The sequence below is a fragment of the Ambystoma mexicanum genome, chromosome 4q, assembly GCF_040938575.1.
Source record: "Ambystoma mexicanum isolate Mex_15411 chromosome 4q, UKY_AmexF1_1, whole genome shotgun sequence".
Classification (NCBI taxonomy): Eukaryota; Metazoa; Chordata; class Amphibia; order Caudata; family Ambystomatidae; genus Ambystoma; species Ambystoma mexicanum.
In genome coordinates this window covers 58562038-58580381 of record NC_090928.1, presented here as the reverse complement: position 1 = coordinate 58580381, position 18344 = coordinate 58562038, and the positions used below count along the sequence as shown (strand labels likewise).

Genomic DNA, 18344 nt, shown 5'->3' with positions numbered 1-18344 from the left:
GGCATCTGAAAGACAAAAGCTTACCAACTCTTCGCACGCTCCGGAGGCCTTCGGCGCTGCATCCCGCATCTGAAAGACAAAACAAGGTGCGTTTAAAGACATTGGGGAACTTTAATACTCACGTGCCATTACTCCTTTCCACATCTAACCCAGTGGGTATTCCGGCACCCTGCAGCCGCCCCGAACTTGTACCTGCAAAATAAAAAGACAGTTAGAGCGCATCGTGAAGCAGGCAACAAGCGCTTACTTACGTGCTTCCAGGCGCTTCTATTCATCACACGGGCTCCATCTTCAACTCACTTCAGCCCGCCATCCGCCATCGCCGGAACCCTGCAAAACAAGAGACATCATTACTAAAGACTTTAAAGACATTAGAATTACTCGAAACTTACCGTTCGTGCAGTAAACGACGGACAGCAGTCCTCTGAAGTCAAGAGGCCTGCTCCCCTTATCCAGTGAAGAAACTGGTTACAGCACCCTGCCTCGAGGCAGATGGAGAGCACAGCGTTCACTTACCTAAGGTGAGAGCGTTAACCTTTGGGGTTCTACAGGAGAAGAGAAAGGGAAGAAGAGAGAGACATTCAATAACCCAGTTCATTAATCCCACATTTTCTATCTGCAGACATCTTACCCTCCGAGCCAGACATACAGTGCACAGAGGTCCAGCCCAAAGAGCCAGCCGTGTGTTACACATCACCTTTGAAGATACGGTATACGCCCAGTCAAGACCGGCGCCTCTACGGGAATCAGGTGAGCGTTACAGAACGCAAAGCCTACCACAAAACTCCCGTCCAGGCGCTATGGAAACCTCGGATACCGACCAGCTAGCCCAGTTACTTGGGGAACTAAGGGCAGAAGTGCATGCAGCCCGTCGGGAAACGAACGCTCTAAGAAGGGAACTGATTATTTCCAAGGAGCGAACAGATGATCTCGCTAGACAATTGCTACATTCACAAGCCGGACAGACCCCGTTACCCGCATCTGGGGGAAATCTTCCTTCTACATCCTCTATGAATCCAGTGCAGATCAACCTACCTGGGAATGTACCTCTGGCTCCGCCCGAACGATTTTCTGGTGACCCAAAGAGGTTTGCAGTATTTATCAATCAGTGCCGGTTGCATTTCTTATGCCGGCCAGCAGCCTTTCCAACTGATCAAGCTAAAGTAGCTTTCGTGCTTTCGTACCTTAGTGGCAATGCGGCAGACTGGTCGATCCCTCTAGTAAATCAAGATGATCCGGTCCTCCATGATTTTCAAGCTTTTCAGCTCAGTATGGAAAAACTGTCCGCAAGACATTCACAGGGGCAGGCCTTGGACAATGAGCTTCTTTCGTTGCAACAAGGTAATCAAGACCTTTTGGCTTATATTGCGTCTTTCAACAGACTGATAGTGGAAACTCACTGGCCTGAGGACAAAAGGATTACGCTGTTTTATAGAGGTCTACGCGGAGAGCTCAAAGATGTGTTAGCCCAAGTAGTGAATCCCCCACAAGATTGTTCGGACTATATAGACTTAGTCGTTCAAATAGATCACAGACTGCAGAACAGGAAGGCCGATCGTTCCAAGTTTGATGCTCGAGTATTTTCCAAACCGCCAACTCCTTCCAAAGGAGTAGACTCCGGGGAACCCATGCAAAAAGGGGGTCTGAAAGGTCCTCTAACACAAAAGGAGCGGGAAAGGAGAAAACAGTTGCAATTATGCCTCTATTGCCAAGAAGGCAGTAGGAGCTGCAGTTACCAAAGTTACAAACTCTGAGCAGGGAAACGACCTCGCCCGACAAGAATAGAGGTCCTCTTGCCGAGCGTGAAAACCAGTTCCGTGACCTCGCATTTCGTGATACCTATGGTCCTCATTAGCCCTGATAATCCAGATCGATTACATGCAATTGAAGCTTACGTCGACAGCGGTGCCATCGGCAATTATGTGGATCATGAAATGGTTTTGAGGATGAATCTAACTCTTTGTCCCAAGGCTGTAAAGGACGTCATTACTACGGTGGATGGTACGGAGATAGCCTCCGGGCCAGTAACGCATACCACTCAAGAAGTGACGCTAGTAAGTCAAGATGGACACCATGAGAAGATCGTGTTCGATGTGATCAAGGCCCCTCAGTTTCAGATTATTCTAGGAATACCTTGGTTAGAGAAACACAATCCTCTGATCGATTGGCGAGCAAGAACGGTCCAGTTTCCAGAATGTGTCTCTACTTGTCACCCTCCACCTGGTGTTGCACTGGCAGCAATTTCTTCAGAGACTCCCCAGTTACCTCCCGAATACCTAGAATACCAAGATGTTTTCCGGAAGGATCAGGCTAACTCTCTACCTCCTCATAGGTCTTATGACTGCCAGATCGACCTGATACCTGGATCTACTCCTCCTTGTAGTAGAATTTATGCCCTCACCGAGCCTGAGAACCTTCACCTTCGACATTACCTGGATCAATACCGGGCAAATGGGTTTATTCGTCCTTCCAAGTCCCCTGCTTCTTCAGCTTTGTTCTTCGTTCCAAAAAAGAAAGGAGACCTTAGAACTTGTATAGATTATCGCTCCCTGAACCAGATCACCGTTAAGAATAGATATCCGTTACCTTTGATCCCTGAACTCCTGGACCAAGTCAGAAAAGCATGCATATATACAAAGCTGGATCTTAGAGGAGCTTACCACTTGGTACGAGTAAAAGAGGGCGATGAATGGAAGACGGCCTTCCGCACCAAGTATGGGCTATTTGAATATCAGGTCATGCCCTTCGGACTTTGTAATGCCCCGGCCGCCTTTCAATATTTTATGAACGATGTCCTCAGAGAGCTCATAGATGTGTGTGTTGTTGTTTACATTGACGACATCCTCGTTTATTCTTCATCGGAATCTGAACATCGGAAACACGTGAAAATGGTCCTCGAAAGATTGCGTCAACACAAACTTTTCGCTAAGTTGGAAAAAATGTGTTTTCAACGTGACTGAAGTTGAATTCTTGGGATTCATATTATCACCTGGCGGAGTGCGTATGGATTCAAAGAAGGTCAATGCAGTTCTCAAATGGCCATCACCATCCTCCGTAAAAGGTGTGCAAAGCATGTTAGGCTTCGCTAACTTTTACCGCAGGTTTATCCCCGAATTCTCTCGAATAGTCCAGCCCATCACTGCCTTGTTAAAGAAAAACAAACGTTTTGAATGGTCTACCGAGGCGGAACAAGCTTTCCAGGATTTGAAGACTAAATTTATCTCTGCACCAATCTTAAAACACCCTCGCCCCGAACTCCCCTACATCGTGGAAACTGATGCTTCAAGCCTTGCCATGGGGGTAGTTCTATCACAAAAGGACCCGGTAACCAATCAGTTGCATCCCGTGGCATTTTGGTCCCGCAAATTCTCGCCTCCTGAAATCAATTACACGATTACTGACAAGGAACTTCTGGCTATCAAGTCTGCCTTTAAGGCTTGGCGGCATTATCTGCTGGGGGCCCGACACACCGTTACTGTGATTACGGATCACCGAAACCTGCAATATTTGAAAACCGCAAAAGCCCAATCCTCTAGACAACTCCGTTGGGCATTATTCTTTGCCGAGTTTGACTTCATAATTACCTATCGACCTGGTACAAAAAACGGTAAAGCTGATGCCCTTTCTCGGATGGGAGTGGAAGAACACTTGATCAACCCTAAACCTGTACCAATCATTCCCGAACAAAGAATTCTGGGTGTAGTCGCCACAGAATCCATAGAGGAAGTTAAGGATAAAGCCAGGCAACTTGTAACTCCAGCAGACATACAGAATTGGCATCTGCAGGGAAAGGACTTTGCAGTAAAGGACAACTTATTGTATTTCCAAGAACGATTATACCTACCCAGCACAGATTTACAGAAAAAAGTAATCTCTTGTTATCACGATTCTTTAATGGAAGGACATCCCGGTATAGCCAAGACCTCAGAAAAGATCAAGCGCTACTTCTGGTGGCCGTCTTGGAAAAAAGATATCAGAGACTTTATAATGTCCTGTGGAGTATGCGCCCAAAACAAGAGTCAAAAGGAAAGACCAGCAGGTCTCTTACGCCCTATTGACATCCCACCTCGCCCTTGGCATACGCTTTCTATGGACTTCATCACCGATCTACCTCCATGCTCCGGATACAATACGATTCTAGTAATCGTGGACTTATTCTCCAAGATGGCGCATTTCATTCCGCTCAAAGGCTTGCCAACAGCAGCAACTCTGGCCCGAGAATTTCTCGAAAACATCGTCCGACTGCACGGTTTTCCTTCAGTTCTAATTTCGAATGGAGGTAGTCAATTTATTTCTCATTTTTGGCGAAGTTGCTGTCGGTCGGCTCAAATTGATGTGAGACTATCGACCAGTCACCACCCTCAGACCGACGGACAAACCCAGAGTTTGATTGGTCCTCTCGAACAGTATTTACGCTGCATGCTGCAACAAACTGAAAAAACTTGGAAAGACATCCTTTGGATAGCCGAATATGCCTACAATAACTCTGTCCATTCGGGAACTGGGAAAACCCCGTTTTTTCTTTTGTACGGCAGTCACCCTCGAACCTCGGAGTTGGATCCCCTCCAAGATCTTGAAACACCAGCAGTAGACTACCTGCATTCTACAATCACCCAAGCCTTTAAGGAAGCTGTTTCTCACCTTCAAAGGGCTAAAGAACAATACAAGAAAGGAGCAGATCAACATCGGAAGGAAGCCCCTCAATATCAAGTAGGGGATCAAGTCTGGTTATCCACCAAATATCTACCTCTAAAAGGGCCACGCACATTCAACCCAAGATACCTTGGTCCCTATTCCATCACTACCATAGTAAACCCAGTAGCGGTCAAGTTGGACTTGCCCCCGCACATGAAGATACATCCGGTCTTCCACGTCTCTCTATTAAAACCCGTGCAACCTCAAACCCGACTAACCAAATCTCCAAAACCTATCCTAGTTGATGGAGAACTCGAGTTTGAAGTCAAAAGCATTCTGGACTCCAAGATCTCCGAATCTAAACTATTCTACCTAATTGACTGGAAAGGCTACGGCCCCCAAGAGAGATCCTGGGAACCTGCTGAATATGTCCACGCTCCTCGCCTAATGAAAAGATTTCACCGAACATTTCCTGACAAGCCAAAACCCCCGGAGAAGCCCGGTTTGGGAGGGGCCTTGAGGGGGGGTACTGTCATGATCTCTGCTTCCAAAAGGTCAGGGTTTTCCCAACTCCCTTGGAAGCAGATCCATAACCCAGGTTCCGAGTGCCAACCAGTCCCAATTGGGACCTTTTGGACCCAGTCCTGGCGCCAGTGGCACCAGGCTCATAAATATGCCCAGTCCCAGCGCTGGAAGCGCCGGGCTCATAATGCTTGGATGGACTTACCTGCAGCAGACCATGCTGCTTACTTGCCTGCCAGTTGAGTCTCTGATCCTCTTCTGTTTGGAACTACTTTTCCTGTTGGGTGGGGCAGGAGCTACTCCCTAGATTCAGAACACTGGAACTCTTCTGGAAAGCAGGAACTCTTTTCTTAGGCGTGGCTGTGGAAGGAGACACCTAAGCACTACAGGAGGCTATTTAAACCACACCCGATGGATGAATCTTGCGTTATTCTGCATCCTCAGCAGCAGAACGCTCATCGTGTCTTCTGCATCTGATCCTGGGCCTAAGGAAAAAGGCTTAGCATTCTGAATCCAGTCTTCAGCAACACCTATAAAGACAAGAAAGAACAGGTTAGCATTACGGTCTTCAGTGACAGCTCTTCACTTACCTGGTCCATCGGCTGTCACCAACGCCTCGCGCTGCATTCCGGCATCTGAAAGACAAAGGCTTACCTACTCTTCGTGCGCTCCGGAGGTCTTCACACTGCATTCCGGCATCTGAAAGACAAAAGCTTACCAACTCTTCGCACGCTCCGGAGGCCTTCGGCGCTGCATCCCGCATCTGAAAGACAAAACAAGGTGCGTTTAAAGACATTGGGGAACTTTAATACTCACGTGCCATTACTCCTTTCCACATCTAACCCAGTGGGTATTCCGGCACCCTGCAGCCGCCCCGAACTTGTACCTGCAAAATAAAAAGACAGTTAGAGCGCATCGTGAAGCAGGCAACAAGCGCTTACTTACGTGCTTCCAGGCGCTTCTATTCATCACACGGGCTCCATCTTCAACTCACTTCAGCCCGCCATCCGCCATCGCCGGAACCCTGCAAAACAAGAGACATCATTACTAAAGACTTTAAAGACATTAGAATTACTCGAAACTTACCGTTCGTGCAGTAAACGACGGACAGCAGTCCTCTGAAGTCAAGAGGCCTGCTCCCCTTATCCAGTGAAGAAACTGGTTACAGCACCATGCCTCGAGGCAGATGGAGAGCACAGCGTTCACTTACCTAAGGTGAGAGCGTTAACCTTTGGGGTTTTACAGGAGAAGAGAAAGGGAAGAAGAGAGAGACATTCAATAACCCAGTTCATTAATCCCACATTTTCTATCTGCAGACATCTTACCCTTCGAGCCAGACATACAGTGCACAGAGGTCCAGCCCAAAGAGCCAGCCGTGTGTTACACATCACCTTTGAAGATACGGTATACGCCCAGTCAAGACCGGCGCCTCTACGGGAACCAGGTGAGCGTTACAGGGACGTGGAACACAAAAAGAGACTGTTGGAAGAAAATTCTGGAAGTGAAGGGAGGATGAAGTGAGAAGGAAGGCGGAGGAAGGAGGAGGAAGGACATTATATTAGCACAGTGATCACCGTGCAGAAATCACTGGAGGAGGGGGATGGAAACTAGACTGGAAAAAGTAGAAGGAGAACATCAAGGCTGAACAACAGGATGGGGATTAGAGTGCCAGCATTCTGTGGAGTGTAGAGGCTAGCAAGGGTGAGGAGGCAGTGATGAAGAGGGTGGAGACAAGAGAGGTAGCCAGGCCAAGTGGCCCTTGCCTAATAATCATTCAGTGCTGTCAAACACTGAGTAATCTGTCAGCAGCACCCTAGGGCCCACAATACAACATACATGCGCACACTTAGGTCTGGCATCACCATATGCAGGAGAGGAAGTGTGATCAGCAAGCATGGCACCCCAGACCTGACAGGTGGAGTTTCCACAGAATGTAACTTTTATTCTGCCCAACAGTAGGTGTATGCCTACAGAACAGAGGGATGAACTGATGGAATGCAGTCTTTATTGTAAGTGGTTTCAACCCAGCACTCCACCTAAGTCAATGCCTAGTATGGGATGCCCAATTGAAACCGTTATTTATATATTTTTATGTCAAAAGTTCTTTTATTTCTGGATGATGTACCCTTATATAACGCCCCTCTCTTTTAATCCCCCCGGTCTCACTGAACCAAGAAGAAGGTTGTTTTGCAAAGTTTAAAAGATTTATTTGATGAATTGCACAATATATATCACACTTTTATGAATATGAACAATATCTAAATATCACACTTATTATTTCTACAATGATCAGCAGTGGGTAGTATTACACTAATCAACAATCTCTTTAATCAATTAGGAGTAGGAATAGGAAGAATAATGTAGCAGAGAATAAAACTTTGTGTGGGTTCAAGGAAATGCAATGATATGAAATTAATCCAGCACAGAAAGAAACTTGATATGAATTCAATCAAAGACAATGTAATCACTCTTTCCCCCTGATACTACTCACACCCCCAAATATGCAATATGAAGAGATGGAATGAGAGCACACAGGTTTCGGGAATAACAATCAACAATTGCAGTTTCAATCCCGATTCCCCCCAGCAAGCTTAGAGAGAACAGGAATGATTTTAAAACAGGTCAAATGTTTTTAAATGTGGTTTGAAATGAATGGCAAAAATGCTAACAATGGATTTTAATTCACTAGATTGATTCAGAACTAGTGAGAGCCGCTTTGGATTGGTTCAGGTAAACACTAGCAATGATTGTTGAATGATTGGCAGATAGGAAATTAAATTCAGAGGTTGAATGCAAGAAATAGCTGTTTTTACATGTGGTGAAATTGAGCCAAATGCAAAATCGCAGCAAACTTTTCAGCGCACGAAAAACATGATTACAGAAAAACTATAAGGAGTTGGAATGCGTTCCTAGCATGTACGGTTCAGAAGTTACAGAGGTTTTAGTAAAGGGCGATTTTTCTCAAAAAGGGTCAAGATTTTACAAATGAGATTGCGCTTTTGAAGATTTACCAACAAGGATGGGCTTATACTAAGGGGCTATGAAGATACAAGATACCCAACAGCCAGCCACCAGAGCAGCGGCATCTCCACTCTGACTTTTCTCCGCCAGGACACTTGACTTTCTTCAGAAAAATATCAGCGCACAGATGATTATCACTACAATTATCACAGGATTATGTGGATGGGAGAAGGATTTCAGGATGGACAAAAGAGATTCTGCCATGCAGTTCTGGATATGTTGGAATGGGTTGGATTGGATTACTTAATACTAAGAGGTTGGCTATGGACAGTTCTACGCTACATACTCACAACTATGGTTTGGAATGGGCCCGTCAGAGATCTGGTCAAAGCTTTGGCTGGAATTCGCTCGCCACTGGACAGATCTCAGGCGCTTGGTTTTGCTCTCAGCAAGGCATTCTGGTCTGCACAGCCTCTTGGACTGGCTCTGATGAGTTGGTTCTGGGTACAGCTCTGCTCTACTGATCTGGATATTGGGGTTCTAGCAAGGGTTCTTAGCCAGAAGCAGCCAAAACAGCACAGCCAGGCTGTTGAATTGGTTAGGCCCCGTGGAAGATTAGGGGTTAAAATCAGGTTGCAAGATTTTAAAGGCCCGCTGGGAAAGGTTCAGCTTTTTGGGTTGGGCCTTTTGCTTCAGGGTTCTGGAGTCTGCATCTGGGTTCTGGAGTCTGGATATGGGTTCTTCCTTTAGAGCACTTCTCCGGTTGGTCAGTGATGGGTGAATGTCTGTGGGTCCTCAACAGTCCCTATTTATCCATTTTCCAAGTGGGTGGGGAGGCTGATTATACTATGCCCAACCCTCTAAGAATCTGATAGGTCAGATAATTTCCTCTCCCCTGATTTGAGAAGGGAACAGTGTGTCATGATGTGTCATCATGTGTCAGAGTGACACTGTGTTTATGGTCCAGAGAAAACCCTCCCCTTTGTTTCTACCCAGAAAATCTATTTTTCCTAAAAAACATATTTCCAATATCCCCAACTTGTTAATAATACATATTTACCGTACAGATTAACTAAGGCATGTTTCTGTCAAAACCTCATCTTCCTATGAGTTTTGGCTCACAAATTACAGTTTTTCATGCTTTTGTGTGGTTACTCAGTGGCAGTTCTGTACCAATTTATTTCCGTACATGCACATACCATCTGGGCATATCCCTGTAAATTTTCATATTCCTAACATAATCACAATAGCTACAATATGAACATTTTCGTGGTTCAGACTCTGAATATCGCACAGATTCCAGATTAGTTTTAAACTGTGAATGAACTTTTCATTTTAAAACCTATAAATTCCATATTTTTATCAGTTCAGTACAATTTGCTATAAGCCTTTTTCTCAAAAATATTTCCTGTGCTTTCTGAATACACAAAACGTTTGTCTCCACCTCCAAGGTCTTGGCTGGGCCAGAGAGTCACATGGGCTTGTCTTCCTGGGCAGTTGATTTCAGTTCACACCCGAATTAGCATTTTCTTTCAGGTCAAGGGGCCCATTGTCTCTTTACCAGAGCAGCAAGAGCAAGTCTACTCCTCTTCTTGTATCCAAATGAGCTATCCTCTCCTTGTGGTGGGAAGGAAAAGGGTGGTGTGTTCTCAGTGGGGGAAAACCTCTTTGAAGTTTTAGCTGAATCAGGTTACCTTATAGTAAATTGTGACATTGTTCCTTGTGAAAATTGCAGTTACAAATTTAAAATAAGCAAACATATCTTCAATTCCAGGCTTTTTCAACATGAAAATCAATAGTGGCACCATATCTTGCATTTGATGGAAGTCCCTTCTTTCCTCACACTTAGATTTTGGGACACAAGTTTAACATGACAGGTTTAGAGATCGCCAGCTTCTGACAGAGGCGAGTAGCGATATAGCGCCTATTTTCAACATATTTTTCCCAAGCAAGCATCTTTAAATGTGGATTTTCTTCTGATAAATGTACTTCTGCTGACATTATATTTATGTGGATTATTGAAGTAGAATGATGTTTATCATCCAACAAGGAGATTGGATCTTTTGTGTGGTTTGTGAACCATGATTTTTGCAAATTTGACAACCAAGAAAACGGATTTCCAAACAGCTCTGTGTTTCTTTTGCAATTAGCATTGCTTTTTCAAGTAGTTTCAGGCTACTCTGTGGGTAGCCCAATGGTGGGTTTTGGCAGTGGTCTCCTGTTTTACCACTGACATAGGCAAAAGTGGGTGATTTTAGCGTGCATAATGCTTTCCAGCAGCCATTCTGATGTTCCTGATGCAAGCAGTGCACAGGAATGTTGCAGGGCCTGGACTAGTGGGTTAAAACATCCCACGTTATGTCAGCTGGAATTTGGTTTCTTTGGTTGTCCCACTTTACCATACCCTGTCCACCCAAGGCCCTTAGTACATTAGTTTGGTAAATGTCACAGATGGCCAGAAATGTACTCCAGGTCTTAGAGACACTTGTAAGGAACTCATGGTGGCAACAGTAAAGATGGAAACAAGTGATCACATTTCAAGGGTGTTTATTAAACTGTATATGCCGGTTGGAAAAACAGCTACTCTAACCCTAAATCTAAGATGGGATCAAGCTACAACCATCAAATAATAATAAGGCAGTCCTAGTGGTGTCTTGTCAAATCAAAAGGGGCCTATGCTTAGAAAAACATTGCCAATCCTTAAACTAAATACCAACAAAGTGTGGGATAGGATTCACGGGAAAGAAAGAAGTGTTCACAAATAATAAGTCAGGATGTGTTAGCTGGGGTTCTCCCTTCCCCACATTTTGAGCACGGGACAATGTTTGATTCCGCAGCACAGCAAATGCTCGAGCTTTCCCCAGCACGAGCCAACAGTTCCGCTCTCAGCTATCCAGGCCTTCAGTGGTTAAGTCTCTTTTCTACAAAAAGTCTCTTGCCTCCAAGAATCTGATGTGTTCCAAAATAACAAAAATGTTCATCTCTGCTTGCACGTTGGGTGATGCCCTTTCACCCCTGGGTCCCCCTCTTCCGGGCTCAGATCCTCAATTAGTTCCTTTTTACAAAAAAACCCATAAAAGTTCTGGTTGTGTACACACGTGGATGATGCTTTCTCACCCCTGGATCATCCTCTTCCGGGCTCAGATCCTTCTCAACTGTTTGCCTCCCTCTGTCGGTTTCAGTACAGTTTTGAACACAATCTCATTTGTGACATTCACAAATCTCAATGTCTTTTTAAACAATTCACTGTGGACATTCCTCTGCCGGGTTCACTGTTGTCGACACACTATTTATCAGGACTTTTGACTTCGCCTCTCTTTATCGGCATCCCTCCGTCGGGTTCACTCTTGTCAACGTTGTCAATCACAAAATTGCTTGAACAGTTCTTGATGATGTGGGATTCACTTCCCTTAGCTTCACGATCATTTGTTGGTCAGACTTTTGACTGTACAGAGGATTTTACAAGACCCCTGTATGACAACATTTACCCCTTTCTCGCCTTTCCCAAGGCCTTCTGGTTACGGTAGTTTCAGTAATAAGGTAATCTGCCAGAGTGTCCCAAGTGAGTCACGTGGTGCCTGACTCCTCAGTAGCTGGTTTTCCCCTCTCGTATTAACAGTTCTTTGTACCTTTTCCAATTAGTCGTTTGCTACTTTTGTTCAACACATTTTGGTTTCTTATCGGCTCTCCCCTCGACTCACCTGCTGTGATGAACCGCTTGGGTTTTCTTGTCTCTGGAGTCAAGGCTGGTTCCACAGTAGCAAGCGTCTCTCCCCGGCTTGGTTATCAGCAGAGGGGGGGCCCCGTGTACAATTGAAATCTGCTGCAACACACAGTGGCTACTGCTGGCAGTCTTACGATTCCTTCCGTGGAGGTTTCACAGGCCTTGGTCGGAAAGGGCAAGGTTGCTTCCCTCCTTGTCACCCTCTCCGTTCGGGACGTCTTTCTCCTCCTCTTGAACTGCCATGCTGAGTTAGCTCTCTCGTCGTGTGTTCTGCCTTGCTCGTATTGTGCACTCGTGCTCCACCTTTTATCCTTGTGGGGAAGGGAAAGAGCTGTCAGGTGTGTGTGATTCTGGTCAATTGCCTGACTTTGCCTGACCCTTGTGGTGGGACATGTCAGGTAAATGGCTCTGGTGTTTGTCCGTCTTCTTTCGTGGTATGCAAAAGTGGTTGTGTCGGAAAAGGGGGGAAGAGGGGTAGAGTGTTTGAGTATCCTTTGGTGTAGGATTGGGGAAAAGTGTTATAAGAAGGGGGATACCATCCATCCGTGTCCCACTTCTACTCCCTGAGGACCCCCATCCAGGTGATCCTCCCTCACTGGTACACCTGAGGAACTGGATCCAATGGTGATGGTCGTGTCCTGGCCACCTGCATGACAGATTCCCCGGGGACTAGTCAGGGAGACACCTTCAGGTTTCTCACACACTGCACTGCTTTTTGTGTCTTGGTAGGTCTCAGGGCCGCCTCTTTCGCATCTGTAGTTGACCCTCCTCCCTTACCCAGTTGTTAGTAATCTATGGTTAGTGATAAAGAGTTTTGACTTGTATTGCCTAAAAGCATTTTCTGCCTTCTGATGGTAAAATAAGATGCTGGCTTTTTAATCTTCCTCAGGAACTCCCAAACTGTACCTACTCTATTCAACAGTTCATGTTCCATTGGGAATTTGGATAGTGCTTTTCACTTATTCTGGTCTGACTGAGGCTAATCTCACACGTTCAATCTAGCCTCTCGCTCTCTGCTCTAACTCCCTCCTTTCTGATATTCCTTCAATGTTCCACTCCTCTTGATCTTACCTCCACCCTTTGATGTTACTTTTCCTCTCACTATATTCTACTACTCCTCCTCACTGCTAGTCCCCTTCTCCACACTATGACCCCCTCTACGCTACAACTTCCCTCCTCCACACTATCTTACTTCACACTACTACTTCTCCACACTATAACTCCTCCCTCCTGCACACTACTCCTCCCTCCAAGCCACTACACAAACACCCACCTTTCACTCAATAACATTCACTTCCCAAACTCTCCTTACACTACTTTCCCTAAACACTCACTACCCAAGCACGCACACTCAAACTGCAGAACCACTTTCACTCCTAAGCCAATACCTCACCTGCTCCACGAATCTCCTCCACAAGCCGCCCCACCCTCCTTTCGCCTGCTGATCTCTTGGTCATCTTCTACCTCCACCTCTGACCTCACCCGAAAAACCCACACTTCCTGCTTCTATTCCCATTCTTAGATCTCCCTCCTCCTCTGAGTATTGGACAACTATCCCTATGTCAGTACACTTAACCGGTTCGCCCATCACATCTCCTTTCCGTGGCGGGCTAGGTGGCAGCTTCGCAATCATCGTTGCAGGCGTACACGGCCCGGGCCTTCTCCTCTCATGGGGGCTGCAATGTTGGTGAAATCATGTATGCCTCTGGGACAAGCAGCCGCCTTGCATGCATGCGTGGTTGGGACGGCTTGGTCCATAGCCATGGCAACACGCCCTAATGTGTGGGGCTTCAGTAACGCTGCACAGTACATAAACAGTGCGGATGCCCAAGCCGGTGCGTCACAACCTTTTCTCTGGGGGAAACGCTGCTGAACGCTGCTCAGTTCTTTTGTCTGCCTTGGCTCTTGCTGCTCTCTTGCCTGGAGTGCAGTCCTTGATTTCTTCTTACTAGCTGGCCAGTTTGGTACCAGTGTTCTCCTCCAGCACCTTGCTTGGGTGCTGGATCTTCAGTACCATCTTCCCTCTCCTTTACCTTTCTATCCTTTACCTAGCATTCTGACTTCCCACAATTAATGTGATACCAGGCAGTGCAAGGCACTGAACATGGGAAGTCTCCTTTCGTGGTGCGGGGATCTGCTTCCTGTCCCTCACTAGTTTTCGCTTTCTGGTTTGGAGCCAGGAAGTGGATCTCCACGTCACACTGTCTGCAAGACTGGACAGACACCACCTCCAAGTATTATACTGGACCTCCATCAACACTGATGAACAGGTATTCCGCAATCACAAGGGGCTCCCCTTGACTGATTGTAATGCCTGACTAATTGAGAACCGGATATGGAGACTGTGCAGGAACTGTGAGAGGAAATGTGGGATTTACGTTCTAAGGTTGCTGCTTTGCGTTCAGAAAATGCAACTTTATGAGGAGCCCTGTCTTCTGTAACCTCCATGGCTTATACTCAGAACATTGTTGGCCAAACTAGTGTTAGTTAATTTATGGGGGTGTCCATAATATTTCATGAGTTGTGCAATCATTGTACCATACAATTTATGCTCCGACCCACTCATCTTTCTATGGATAAAGCCAAAATAGGCTATATCGTCAGCCATCTCACTGAGACTGCATTGGCTTGGGATGTGCCATATGTCTCCTCTGAGTCCATTGTTGGATGACTTGATGGAGTTCCAGGAGTTGATTTTGTGCTGAGGATGCCTGGTTAGATGAGTTAAATACATCAAAAAAAGGCTTTCTCAAATCCTCCAAAGGCACCCAGGATGTAATTTCCTATGTAGGCAGGTTCAAACAGTTGGCCACTGAATCCTTGCAGCGCAATGTTATATAAACGACACTATTCTGGAGGAGTTTACGCGAGGAATACAAAGATGAATTGGTACACCTAATCACAGCTACATCGTTACAGAGATTGATTGGTCAAGTCATCAGGATTGATCACTGTTGACTGAAAGAAGGACCAAACCCCAGAGGTCTGATCGGTTAAATTCACGTATTGGTGTAATCCTACATTTACCAGCTGTTTTCATGCCTCAGGGTGAGACTGGTGGAGAACTGCAGATAGGTGCCTTACGCAGTCCCTTTACTAAAGCTGAGAGATGACATCGGAGAGTCCACCGTCTTTGTATGCATTGCGGAAAGTCCAGACATTCTTGATAAATGCCCTGTTCGTCCTCCAAGGAGTTTAGAAAACTAAAAGACCTGCCCCAAGATGGGAAGCAAAGGGTGGGCCCAAACAAATACCTTACCTTGCACACACTCTTTGCAAGTCTCTTCCACGTTCCACTCTCTTCTCCTCCTCCCACCTGGTGTTGCAGGTGTCTTCTCCTCCCTCGACTTCACCCGAACAACTCACATGCCTCCTTTTACCTGAGCCTTTTTATCCTCCTCTCCTTCCATTGGTCCTGGTGCTCCACTGGTTCCCTGGGACAGTGTCTGCTTTGCTCTCCCGCAGGGGCCGCATTACATAGATGCCGAACCACAAAATGTTCTTTCCGAATGTATGACCACCTTTGACTTGCAATGGTGACCTACTGCCAAAACGTCAATATCATATTCTGTGGCAGATGAGCATCTGCATTGCCTGTCTGCAGCATGCCTTGTGTATGTTAGCCGCATCTCTCACTGGTGAGTTGCATGCCCTGCACACCATCAAGAGTTTATGAATTTGGGAGGCCTGCAAATGAGAGAAAACACTGTCAGGCATCAAAGAGTGTTGGTATTGGGTAACTGCAAGTGCTACAAGGGCACACTTGTAGGGAACAGAGACTTCGGTCCTCCCAACTCCCTAACCCCATCACTGAGACACACCTTTCTCTGGAAAACATGCTAGTAGACCCTCTTCTCCAAATTAGGAGGTGTTCCCATTCCCCCTTAACTGGATCAGATACCTGACTCTGTCACAGTGTCACGATAGTCATTCACCGGGATGTTGTCAGATCTTGGGCTAAACCCAAAAGTTAGTGTCTCTTGGGGAGGCTTAAAAGTGTTTAATGTAAAGGTATATCACTTTTTGTTAAGCTCAGGTCATGATCTCTCCCGATGGCATAAGGCAACAAAACAAATGTGATACATATTTGCTGGTTGAGCCAAACAAAACAAAGAAATGCATATAAAATGTCTCTCATAATTCCTCTCGTGGCTTCTCTGGGTCTCTCAGCATCTGTCTCAGTCTTTCAGCAAAGTCCCAGTCTCTAGAATGTGCAGCTTCCTTTGCAGCAAAGGGATGGTAGGATGCCCTCCTCCTCCTGGGTCTCAAGTCTGCACTAAAACCTAACCGTTGTTCTGTACTGGGGACATGCTGGAGCTGGCCCTGCACTTAGTCCTGAAGCCGTAGGTAGACAGGAGGCACCCCTAGACTGGCTATGGGGTTCATCTCAGGCTCTTTGTGCCTAGCTCACTCAGGGTCTTGGGTCTCTTGCAGTTTAATTTTCTTCTCATGAGTAGGAATCACCTCCCTAATATTTCTTCCTCCTCATTGGGCTTTTTAGTCTCTTTCCCTACCTTCCTATAGTTCTGCCACATGCTTGTTTCTCCAACAACCTGACTTATACACATTTTAAGTATTGGGTACATGGTTGCCTCACTATTCTTCTCAGTTCGTCAACCCCTCCCATCCTCTTCTTCACCAATTCTCCACACCTCCATCTATCCTCTTTAGCGCCTCCTTCTAAAATCTTTTTTTTTAGCCAAACCTGGTGCCCGCTTCTTCTCTACATCCTTTACTCCCCTCACCTCTAACTCCTCAAGAGTTTAGGAGAAGGTGGGGATAGAATGTAAAGAGGAGGGATTAAAAGACGCTCTCACCCCTTCCTCCTTAGTCTAACTTGTCACCTCCATCACCCCCTCATCACCTAATCCTTAGCTTCTCTTACCTCTTCATCCTGCTGAAGCAGTCCTATATTTAGTGCCACTTTAACTCCCTAACCTCCTGGATCTCTCGCTCCCCAGCTTCCTGAACCTTTTTCTCCCCAATCCCTTACATCTCCCTCTCCTCAGCATGGGTCATTCCTTGGCCTCCCAGGTCTTCCCCTCTCCAGCCTCATGTGTCTTCATCTCCCAAGGGTAGCTGGATCTTTATTTTCCCAGTCCCCTCTATCTCTGCTAGAGTCTCTCTGCTGTGTCGTCCTTTCATCAGTGGCCTGTGTCTCACTTCCAGCCTTGAATATCCTTACCCCGCCTTCAAGGGTCTCTTTTCTGGCCTCCTGTCTCCTGCTCATTTGCCTATTTGCCAGCTGCCTCCAAATGAGATCCTTCTCAGAACTCTGCCATAGTTGCATCTTTTTACAGGGCCTTGACCCATCTGTCACGCTTCTCTTTGTCATAGGGGAACTGAGATGGGGATTGGCCTATCACTGAGGATGGCTTACAGCTATTGCGTGGGACTTGCTAGTCCTTCCTCATGACTGGTCCACACTCTGCTTGCCATATTTTGTCCCTCATATATGTGGAGACGCATGACGTGAAAGCTTGGCTACTTGAATTTCACGTCCTAGTTTCGGACCTACTCTGTCAACTTGAAGTTTTCACAAGGTGTTGTGAGAAGCATGAGGATATCTTCACTCCTACTCCCCCTGGGTCCTCTGTTCTTGTGGCCAGGGAAAAGCCATCGCTCTTAGATCCCAATTCTGGGGATAGAGAACTGAGGGAGGATCACCTGGGTCGAGGGTCCTCTGAGATTGGGAGTGGGGCACCCGCAGGCGAGACATTGTATCCCTCTTTCACTATTGGCCAATCTAACCCTCACCCGACCCTTGTGGGTTATTGCAAAACCTCTCCCTTTAATTCCCCACCTTTGAAATTTAAAGGTACTGGGACCAGGAAGAGTAGACTAAGTGTAATGAACCCTGTACCTAGATTTTACCACTCTGCAGTCATCTTCCTAGTCCCAGTACCAAAGAATGGTGAGACTCAGGTATGTCCCCTTAATCAAAGTCACGCAAACCTAATGAGGGGTCTACACCTGCAACCTGTTAGGGGTTGCAGGTGTATAAAATGAGAGCCAGAGAATGGTATTCAGGAGAGAAGGAGGAAGACCTGTGGGGAAGAGACCAAGAGGGACCCTTCCCAGGAGGAGGCAGCCGTGGTGGCACCTGTGGAGGAGCCAGGATGCCGGCCTGCAGCCCAGAGAGGGAGCCGCTGTGTTGCTGAACTGTGCAAGAGGAAGGAGGATGCCGTGTGTGTCCATTGAGGCAGTGAAGACACCAGCATGTTCGAGAAGCGGGCCATGCTTTGCGAGCGGGGCTTGCAGGAGCTGGTCTGCTGACCGACAAGGAAGAAAGAAACAGCGGCAGCCGTTCGGGAATGACACCAAGTACCAGTGAGTGTTGGGGACAGGTACTCGATAACCAGGGTGTTTGTAAGCGGGCTGCGAGTGGGGAATGAATGCATTCCAATTACCACACTGCACGGACAGCTGAAATTAAGCACATGAACATTTATTGAATACTGAACTAAATAACTTGAAATTAAACCATACCGAGTGCACATTG

General features: G+C 46.5%; 1 protein-coding gene across 7 annotated transcripts in view; it reads left to right on the top strand.

Moving 5' to 3' along the window:
- LAMA2 (laminin subunit alpha 2) overlaps positions 1 to 18344 on the top strand; it is a 3027572-nt gene that overhangs the window by 2494368 nt on the left and 514860 nt on the right. The window lies entirely within an intron of this gene.